Source organism: Leiobunum rupestre, chromosome 2, assembly GCF_980474605.1.
Source record: "Leiobunum rupestre chromosome 2, qqLeiRupe1.1.hap1, whole genome shotgun sequence".
Classification (NCBI taxonomy): Eukaryota; Metazoa; Arthropoda; class Arachnida; order Opiliones; family Sclerosomatidae; genus Leiobunum; species Leiobunum rupestre.
In genome coordinates this window covers 76,265,266-76,276,096 of record NC_143385.1, presented here as the reverse complement: position 1 = coordinate 76,276,096, position 10,831 = coordinate 76,265,266, and the positions used below count along the sequence as shown (strand labels likewise).

Below are 10,831 nucleotides of genomic sequence, written 5' to 3'. Positions count from 1 at the left end.
TATTAACACGAATTTTCTTAAAGTCGATTACAAAATTATTAAAGGATAGTAAAGTATAAATTTCTTAAAATTATAGTGACTATTGCAGAATGTTAATTACCGGGAATGCCGTAATTGAGCTACTCTATAATTTAGAAGCGTAGACTAAGTTATCCTCTAGAACCGTTTCCTATATTATAATGTCCAATCAGAAGGTCGAACAAAACCCGATATAATATCTACAATACAATACACCGGTGTCGCAGTTTCACGATATTTACATTTCAAATGATCTTGTTTTTCGAATTTTCTACATTGATTTTGATACTAGCTTTAGTTTATATAATTTATTTAGTAGGAAGTGCATGCCACGAATAAATTTAGATAGAGTATTTCGTTTAGAACCAATTCTGAACACTCATTGAACCGAAAAACCAGGATTGAAATTTGGTTCACTAGATTCACTAAATAGTGAGATGAGGAATAGTGTACGAAAATAATCTTAAAGGAATATTATATTAAAACCGACTTAAAGGGATAGTGGAAACCTTACAATTCTTTTATGATTATGATCATCAAAAATGTAAGTGATTTTGTTCTTAATTTGTAAATGTTTGTAAATATTTACGGACTCTGTTTTTCAATAATTTCTCCTTTTTTTTTCATTGAATACCTTTCTCGTAATCGTAATATTATACACGTAATATTATTTATTAAGTGACCGAAATATAGCAAATAAAAATTAAAAATAATCAACTTACCCAAATGACCCGTTCGAATCAACTTTATACGCGGGCTAAAGTGACCGACTGAACACAGGCTACTCGACCGCGCACAATAAATATAGTTACATATTTAAATGTCATCTTTTAATTATATCGATACCGGTATAAATTCTTATCGACTGGAGTCAAAGCAATCCCGCCGAACACTTCCTCGAGATAATGTTTTTCTTACCTTGATATCGTTTTAATTAGGCTTAATTTATCCGGTTTATTATCAAGTATATATCAAACGTCTGATAAAAACTGGCCTGAATATTAACGGAGTTTTGAAATAGAACTTGTATAAATATTTCAATTCTTCGAATAATTATTATTTGAATTAGCTATATGGTTATAGTTACAGCGTCATAGACTAACATTGAAATCTAGTGACTTTTGTATTTAAATAAATCTTTATAAAGTGTTTTCAATTATAGCTCCGAACAATGGAGTCACCATGGTCAGGAGTGTCACCCCCTAAACCTTCTTGGTTTGGCATACCCTTAGGCTCTCTGGGGGTGACATCCAACACCAACTGGCACCCCAATCTTGACGCTGCTGCATGCTACTTTTCGATCTTCTATTTTCCTATTGGGCCTTATTTTCTTGCAATTGACGAGCACTTTATTTATAAACAATACTTTTTGAGTTGCTCTATAATAAAAGAAAAATATTAACCCTTCTTGGACGCTTGTAAAACTTGTCGAGAAATTATTTCTAGGTTCTAGCCAGGAATCCTCAATTGTATTAAAAAAATCATATTTATAACTTTTTAAAACGTTACTGGCTTTCACCGTAATAGTTCTTTATCATTTGAAATACGCCATCTACTTGGGATTGGCTAGGTATTATGGGTATCAAAATTTTCGCGATTTCCGTCTGCTTAACTCGGACCATTTAAATCGTCTGCTACGTAAGTTGTCGAAAAGGCTTAATCAGTTCAGATATATTTTACGATTTACAAACGTGATGGAGAGACAAAACAAGTAATTAAGAGTAAATAGGGGAGGGCCAAGAAGTTGTGTTATCGGTTGTATTAAAAATAGGTACAACAGCAAAGCTAACTTTCATTGGTTTCCAAGGGACAAGACTTTGAAAGAAGAATTGATTAGAAGGATTCAATCAGCTCCTCATGATTTCAAAACCATGCACAAGTTCAAAAGTAAATTTACAAACCGAATTTCTTCACCAACTAATAAAATCTGCGGATAACATTTCATACCAGCTGGAATCAAACATTACAACTAATTTCCCGCAAATCGAGGTCGTGGTTTGAAATAAATGAATTTTTCCGAATTGAAACTTCGGTTTGACAGCTGACGGACTCCTTTTGTTTCGACACTTTTCGTCTTTTATTGCAACGGCCATCAAACTTGTCGCAGGTTCTCGTTGTTTGGTAAGAGTCATTAAGTCGTCGCACTTGGGACACGTTACAGCTTTCGCAATTAGGTTGAGGCTTTGCAGCCACTCGATTAATTTTAATGGATCCTTGGTAAGATCGTTGATTTCATACTGATTAAAGACTTTATAATCTTTATTATTATACGTATATTGCGTTAAATAACGCTTATAATGACTCTCCTCGTCGCCAGAATTAACAGAATTAAAATCTTCCGAACTTGCGGAACTACGCGAAGACCCGGTATCGGACATGGTTAGCGGAAAATGAATACAGTTTGTGAAATGTTTCTTTCCTATCTGTATAGTAGCCCACCGCCATTTTAATGCTTTAACAAAAGCTTTGTTTCGGGCACCGTCATTTTAATCCCTAGACCCCACGTCTACTACAGCAGCATATTTCGCGCATATTGTGGTCCTACAGGTGCCATTACCACTCCAAACAAATAAAGAAAGGCTGATTTTCGAAAGGGCAAAAACGGCGCGACGGAGAGCTCTCATCGTTCGATTCGCACATCTTTAAAATTAGTATATAATAATAATAATAATAATTATAATAATAATAAAAAACTTTATTCAGATATTCCCATTCAGTTAAAACTGTTTTAAATTAAAATAAATACTAAAATAATTGTTGTCAACAAATTCAAAAGTCAATTAGAGATACTATCTCTTTACATTTAGTTTTAAATGCAGATGGCGACAAATTCATTTTCACCTCATTGTCTAGGCTATTCCATAATTTTACACCTATTGTTTTTAAATTCTGTTCACTAAATATATTTTGTTTATAAGAGACCGAAAATTATATAAACTACCTCTGGTTCCATATCCATGCAAGTTTTGTTCAAAAAAATCATTAATATACAATGGAGATATTTTGTTATAAGCTCTATACATTAGTACCAATAATGACAAGTAATCATATTGTTTTAAAGGGAATATAACCTCAGGTATTTGGTGTGGAACACCAACGCTTGCAGCTCTGGCCGCTCTTGCCTTTGGCTTTAAAAATGTTTGGCGCCACTGTACAGGGACATTTGAAAAATTGAAGGGGTCTTCCGTAAAGATTGCTTTGCGGGTTATATTCCCTTTAAGGTGAGCCAACCCAATTCTTTTCGAGCTTCAGAAGATGACGTACGTTTTCCTCTCTATAATATGTATTTGGCGCACTTTATGTGCTACTTGCAATTTCTTATTATTTGTTTTAGAAGCATTCATAAAGTGAATATTGCCATACATTAGAACAGAAAATAAAAGTGAGTCGTACAAAATCCTATAAGCAAAAATTTTTAATATCCTAAAAAAAGGATATAGCAGCCACAGCCTTGTGTTAATTTTTTTAATTGTATAATCAATGTGGGGTTTCCACGTTAAATTATCATGAAAGTAAATTCCTAGGTAATTGTACGCTGCCACCCTTTTTGTACCAGTTTGGCCTAGACTATCAATATTTTTAATTAGATGTTTAAAGTTTTTTGGTGCAAATAACATAAAAAAGGTTTTAGTTACGTTCAACAACATATTTTTTAAACGACTCATATCACTCTCTAATCGGTTAATTAAACTACTAATATTTTTAGCAGTATCAGAATCTAATATTGGATGATCTCGAGTAACTCAAACATTTGTAATTATCACTTATATATATATTGAACAAAATGGGGCCCAAAATACTGCCCTGCGGGACACCAGAGGTTATAACCGCTGGATCAGAATTTACACCCCGAGAACGTTCACATAAGTATGAATTAAACCAATTTGCAGCTTCGACACCGACACCGCTATTTCTAAGAATATTGATCAAAAGTCCATGATCAACCCTATCAAAAGCTTTTGATAAATCTAAAAATACCACTCCGACTATACGATTTTTTTCAAGTTCAGTAACAATATATTGATGTAAGTTAACAGCGCAATCTAAAGCCAGATTGGTTCGGTGAGATAAATTTTTTATTTATAATATATTGCATCAACTGTTCAGAAGCACATTTCCCAGATTTCAAAAATCATAGTCCGAATAAAAACATTCACCCTGTATCAAAATTCGCACCAGCGTCTAACATAGTAAATAATCACAGTCCGATATAAAACATTCACCATAAAATTAGAACCAGAATTTCCATAAAGTCTACAACACAGTAAATAATTACCGCCCGATATAAAACATTCACCCTGTCCCAGATTTCAAAAATCACAGTTCGAATAAAACATTCATCCTGTATCAAAATTCGCCCAACACAGTAAATAATCAAGCCCGATATAAAAATTCACCTATATCAAAATTAGCTCCAGAAAGTCTCCAACAAAGCAAATAATCACAGTCCGATATAAAACATTCACCCTGATCAAAATAAGCACCAGAATTTCCATAAAGTCCACAACACAGTAAATAATTACAGCCCGATATAAATCATTCATCCTGTGCAAAAAAATCGTATCGAATCAGACTATTAAATATCCCAGATTTCAAAAACCACAGTCCGATATAAAACATTCACCCTGTCCCAGATTTCAAAAATCACAGTCCGAATAAAACATTCACCCCTGTGATTTCAAAAACCACAGTCTGAATAATACCTTCACCCCTGTCCCAGATTTCAAAATCACAGTCCGAATAAAACATTCACCCTGTCCCAGATTTCAAAAATCACAGTCCGAATAAAATATTCACCCCTGTGATTTCAAAAACCACAGTCTGAGTAAAACCTTCACCCCTGTCCCAGATTTCAAAATCACAGTCCGAATAAAACATTCATCCTGTATGAAGATTCGCACCAGAAAATGTCCAACACAGTAAATAATCAAACCAGATATAAAACATTCACCCTGTATCAAAATTAGAACCAGAATTTCCATAAAGTCTACAACATAGTAAATAATCACAGCCCGATATAAAACATGGTCAATTGGAACAATAGCCCCGCCACTCACTTTGCTCCCCTTTATCGACCCCCCTTAAATTACTTTTTAAGGAGATTCCAATGGTGCAAAAATTATTCCCCGCAAAACTTTATATAAAAAGTTAATTTAAAATTGCCCAAAGACTATGCATTGGCACCTGACGGCGCCGCGCACTCACTTCGCTCGACGCTGGGGGGCCGGACCGGTGCCCCCCAGCCCCGTTCTTATAATCATCATGGGTGCATATATAAACCCCATTAAATATATCTCCTTAAGTATTAATTCCCGAAAAATAATGTTTCGCATTAAAAACAAAAGGACTACAATAATGCAAAATGTTTTAACCGCAATTTATTATTTAGAAAGATATGATAAATGTAACATTGTTACTTGCCATCAAATTTTACCACGGAAAATACGACATATTTCGAGATTTTTGTACGTGTAAACTAAAAGTGAAACTGGACTCTTAAACGAAGTATTGGCGCCACCCCAGCCCCATTCTGGCTAATCAAGCTGTGCCATCTATAACGCGACCTAGAGGACAGTACCTAGTATAGTCTCTTGTGGTGCGAATTAAACAAGGGAGAGCGACTGAGAGATGAATCGATCCAACACGAAAGAGTTTTCCCTCCTCCTGGATGCATATATTAACCCCATCTACGGACATCGTTTCCAGTGAAATCGTACCTAGTATCTAGCGAATTGAATTCGCCGTAAAAAAACACATTTTCGGTTTGGACACTTTTTAAAAAATTAGTAATATCTTGCCGTTAAATGTAATTCGTCATCAGTCCTACCTTATCCAACACGTACAAAGATCTCGTATTTCCCGAGAAAATCTCAAAATATATCGTATTTTACGAGGTAAACATTGCTGGCAATTAACAATTTTATATTTATCATGTAATAAATTGCGGTTAAAACTTTTGGGATTACTGTAATCCTTGACAAATAATACACCTTAAAAAAAATCAAAAACCATCCTTGACAAAAACGGCGCGACGGCGAGCTCTCTTCACCGCGGAGTGAATTCTACGCCCCGAACCGTTCGGTTCGTACATCTTTAAAATTAGTATAACTTTGAAATTAATTATTTGCGGCTAATAATTTTTGCACCATTAGGTTCCCCTTAATAAGTACGTTGGTAAGGTGCACATAAAACAATTTGGCAAGCCAAAATATACCTCTCCTTGGAAGAATAGTCCCTAGTGGTATTAATTTCTCGAGATAACTCTTTGAGATATCTCCGCAATTTAGAGTTATTTTTTAAAAATGTTATCCCAGTTCTATCCCGCCCGGTATAAAATTTTAATTATAATTAAAATAATTAAGACGAAACGACCAATTTTAATTTATTCAGAATATCATAAGTTAGTTGTTACAACAGTGAGTTAGACGTACTATAACACTGCACAATTGAATTTAACCCTTTTTTACAGTACAAGTTTATAAGTTGAATACATGTATAATACGAAGCAAATTTTAATGAAAGAAATATCTACAGAGGGTATTTGTATTTTTCTCGCTTACGAAATACTTGCCGCATCTTTAAGGCTCATTTTATTTCAAATTAAACATTTTAATCAGTCGAGAAAACGTTTAAAATAAATTACGAAGTAATGACGACCCAGTTAAAAACCAGACCAACATAAGTGTAAGCGCATGATGTATACAAATCGATAAAAATATACGACTGAAAAAATGAAATAAAATACAAATAAAACGAAAGATATTTAAAATTAAACAAGTGGGTCACGTGACCCAAATAATAGTCTTACACGAGCTTACTGTATCGAGTTTGTGAGTTAAACTAAGCCAAAAATAAATAAGCACGACGATTTATTTGAGTGTACATATATTTATTAAACTACTATTCCCCAGCGCCAGTCTAAACGTAGTGACGATTCCCGCGTCCCCTCCCCAGCCATTTCGCGGTACAGCTCTACCCCAGCAGTATTGGTTTTGTTATTCGATTTGTCGCGTATTTTATTTTTGTTTTGTGTGTTCATTTTATTGCATTGTTCGCTTTTAGTGTTTGTTAATTTTTCCATTTGTTTTATTTTGAATCTGGTGCGCTTGGTGTGAAGGCTCATTGCTATATACACCAATATTCATTCTCGTTATTTTGCCCCCCCCCCGCTCTACCCCAGCGCCAGTCTAGACGTAGTGACGACTCCCGCGTCCTCTCCCCAGCCATTTCGCGGTACAGCTCTACCCCAGCGCCAGTCTAAACGTAGTGACGATTCCCGCGTCCTCTCTTGTGTGTCACGTGACTCTCCCGTGTCTCTTTCTCTAAGAGTTGTAGGAAGATTCTTCTAGCTTTTGATTGTTACTTCTAGAGGCTGATTTCCTCGCGTGGCTGTTATTCGCAATCGCGTGCGAGGATTCTTCTAAGTTTGGTATGATTTCTACCGTGCCGTGTCATGCCTACGGCGGCGGCGGCGGCGGACGCTGGACAACGGAGCGAGACCAGGAGTCTTACTAAGAGCCTATACGGCTCGTGTAAGACTAAAAAACTGATCCTAATAAAACGTGAAAATACCCTCCACGTCACGCACATTCAAAACACGCAGAAGTAACGTTATACAATATCCAGTTTAAAATATTAGAGTATCAAAAAATAAAAATAACGAATAGAAAAATACACAATAACAGCCCAATCAATCAGACTTCAGAAACAAAACTCACAGAAAAATATTATAACGCAGTCAAGCAATCAGACTTCAGAATCAAAATAATTCATAGAAAAATATTATAACGCAGTCAAGCAATAAATTAGTTCAAATACATAGAAATCAAGCAATAGAAAATATAATATCAAGAAGCGCAACACCTTACCATTCACAAATACGATTTTTCACGTTATTATAATGAAACCGGATAAGCTTTTGGGCATGACTTACGCTCTTAAAGGTTCCTCTAAGACTGGACGTATTTGCGGGAAAAAGGAAATAAACTTAAACAAGATTAAATCAACATAATTTCATTCGTAAAAAAACCAGATTAGGCCTTCATAAATTCATTCATAAAAAAATTCAAGACTTTATTACACAATATGCTTACTATGAGTGTCTTATTTTCAGTGATGCTAAGCAGCTATCGGTGGTTCTGTGATAGAGCGCTCGACTGCCAAGCCGAATGGCCTGGGTTCGAAACCTGGGTGGCGCTTTTGTTTTTAATCAATAGAGAAAACGCTAAATTAGAATTCCTTCGATGCAATAATTTAAATTTCAATTCTATTTCAATTAATCCAAAATTTCGTGCTCTATTAAATACGCTTCCGATAAAGCTGAAGGTCTAATTTTCAATGAAGCGTAACAAGTGTCGGTGGTTCTGTGGTAGAACGTCCGCCTGTCAAGCAGGAGGTCTCGGGTTCAAATCGCGCGCGTTGCGATCGAAAATTGATACTAAGACCAATGCCGTAAACAAATGGTGGAAACCCTGCCATTTGGACGTTGAGATGTTTATCGTAACCCTCAGCATACGGTCCGTCGCAAAAATCTATAAGAAGAAGTTGGAGAGCAATGACGCATATGCAAATTCGACCCTCACAACCGCCATAACACAAACTCAATACTCACAAACGCCATAACAATCTAACTCAACATTCCTCCACTACACATAAACATTGCAACAAATTCCCATTATAACTGAGACGAAACCGACTTGACGGTGAGCGTTAAAAATGATCAATCAAATTAGATGATAGAAATTGTGGACAGTTCAAGATTTCATTTAGATAAAAGATATTTGTTGATTTTATCTAAAGTATATGAAAATGGTGAATTTTAGTAATTTTTGGTGGGGCTATTAACAAATTTTACTAATTACGTTTCACCTTTTTAAAATAAAAACGTTGTTGTTTATCACCCCATAGGTACTATTGATATTAGAAATTTGTGTTAATTTTCCAAGACGGCCGACTTCGACGCGAATGATAATTGACCTTCTGTGTATAGTTAACGTTTACTGGGTAACGGGAATTTTCCCCGAGTTCTTAAGTTTCTTCTGCGTCTACTACCTCTGTTAGTGGCTAATTCTCTTCTCTAACCCCATCTCCTCTTACCACTCCTATGTTCGTCAACGGGAATTTCCCACTAGTTTCTCCTTCCATTAAAACTTGTTGGGGTTAACTGCAATAGTAAGTGTCGGAAGGTGTTGGCTCGCGCGGCTTGCTAACCAAAGTTGATGTGGAAAATAATTTTTTTTTAACTCCCCTTAATCAATTTTAAGCCTGGAATCCCTTCTGGAAATCGTAAAGTACAGTGATTATAGTTTTAAAAGCGGAAAATTAAAGGATAATAAACCGTTTTCCGCCGACGCATTGCATAAAAGGTACGTAGACGAATTCGTCACTCCAGCCGTGATCGTAAAGTGGTAAGGACCTTGCGTTGTGGCCGCAGTAACCCAGGTTTGAATCCTGGTCACGGCATCAATATCCGCGATTGTATAATAAAAATATCATTATATTTTTCTTTGAATTAACACTTTGGTTTCAGTTGGCACCATAGCGACGGAATGGCCTTGATCGTATAGTCGTTAGCGCCTTGCGTTGTGGCCGCAATAACACAGGTTCGAATCCTGGTCACGGAATTAATACCCGCGTTTGTCTTATATATTTCTTTGAATTTCCTTTTTGGTTTCAGTTGGCACCACAGAGACGGAATGGCCGTGATCGTATAGTGGTTAGTACGTTGCGTTGTGGCCGCAATAACCCAGGTTCGAATCCTGGTCACGGCACCAATGCCCGCGTTCGTTTTATATATATCATTATAAATTTCTTTGAATTAACTCTTTTGTTTCAGTCGATAACACAGCGAAGGAATGGCCGTGATCGTGTAGTGGTTAGTACCTTGCGTTGTGGCCACAATGACCCAGGTTCGAATCCTGGTCACGGCATTAATATTCGTGGTTGTTTTACATTTATCATAGTATATTTCTTTGAAATTACTATTTTGTTTCAGTCGGCACCACACCGACGGAATGGCCGTGATTGTATAGTGGTTAGTACCTTGCATTGTGGCCGCAATAACCCAAGTTCGAATCCTGGTCACGGCATTAATACCCGCGTTTATTTTATACATACCATTATCTATTTCTTTGAATTTACTCTTTGGTTTCAGTAATCACACTCTAATCAATGTATTAGAGTGTGAAATAATAAAACACCCTTAGATAGAAATGGCGAAAAATCCAAATACAACAAACAGATAGCAAAATAAGCGTACAGTTATTTTTTTTTAACGCGCTCTTCCCTTTTTATGGCCTAGAAACCTTTTAAAACTGCCCCAATTACTCACTTTCACCTTTCCCCCGTTTAGGTTCATACCCCCTCTGTCAGCAATAAAAATGCTTTCTTTGAAGTTCCGTCTGAACCAATTTTTTCTTTTTCCAACACTTCCGCTTCTTAGCACTTGATGGCGTGTCCGTCGCCAGAACTCCACATGTGTTCGGCTATCCCGTTCTCCCTATTGCCCTCTTTTACACAATTCAATCCTTTGCTGTACGTTCTATCGTCTGAGCCTTTTTGCGCTTTACTCGAAACGGACAAACGTATATGTCGGATAATGCTCACGGACTTAACATCGTCCCCTGTGGTGTTTCAACATATTGATGACACTTACATTCTCGTCGCTGGGCCTAGGGATGTTATTTCCACGTTTGAATCCGGGTCACGGCATCAATACCCGCGTTTGTTTTAAATGGATCATTTCAAATTTCTTTGAATCCATGTTTTGTTTCTGTTGACACCACAGCGACGGAATGGCCGTGATCGAATAGTG

The 10,831-nt window shown here is 36.3% G+C and overlaps 1 non-coding gene across 1 annotated transcript; it reads left to right on the top strand.

The window, feature by feature from the left end:
* Positions 1–9,716: 9,716 nt before the first annotated feature.
* Positions 9,717–9,788, top strand: TRNAH-GUG (transfer RNA histidin (anticodon GUG)). The gene has a single exon. It is a non-coding gene; the product is annotated as a tRNA-His (tRNA).
* The last annotated feature ends 1,043 nt before the right edge of the window (positions 9,789–10,831 follow it).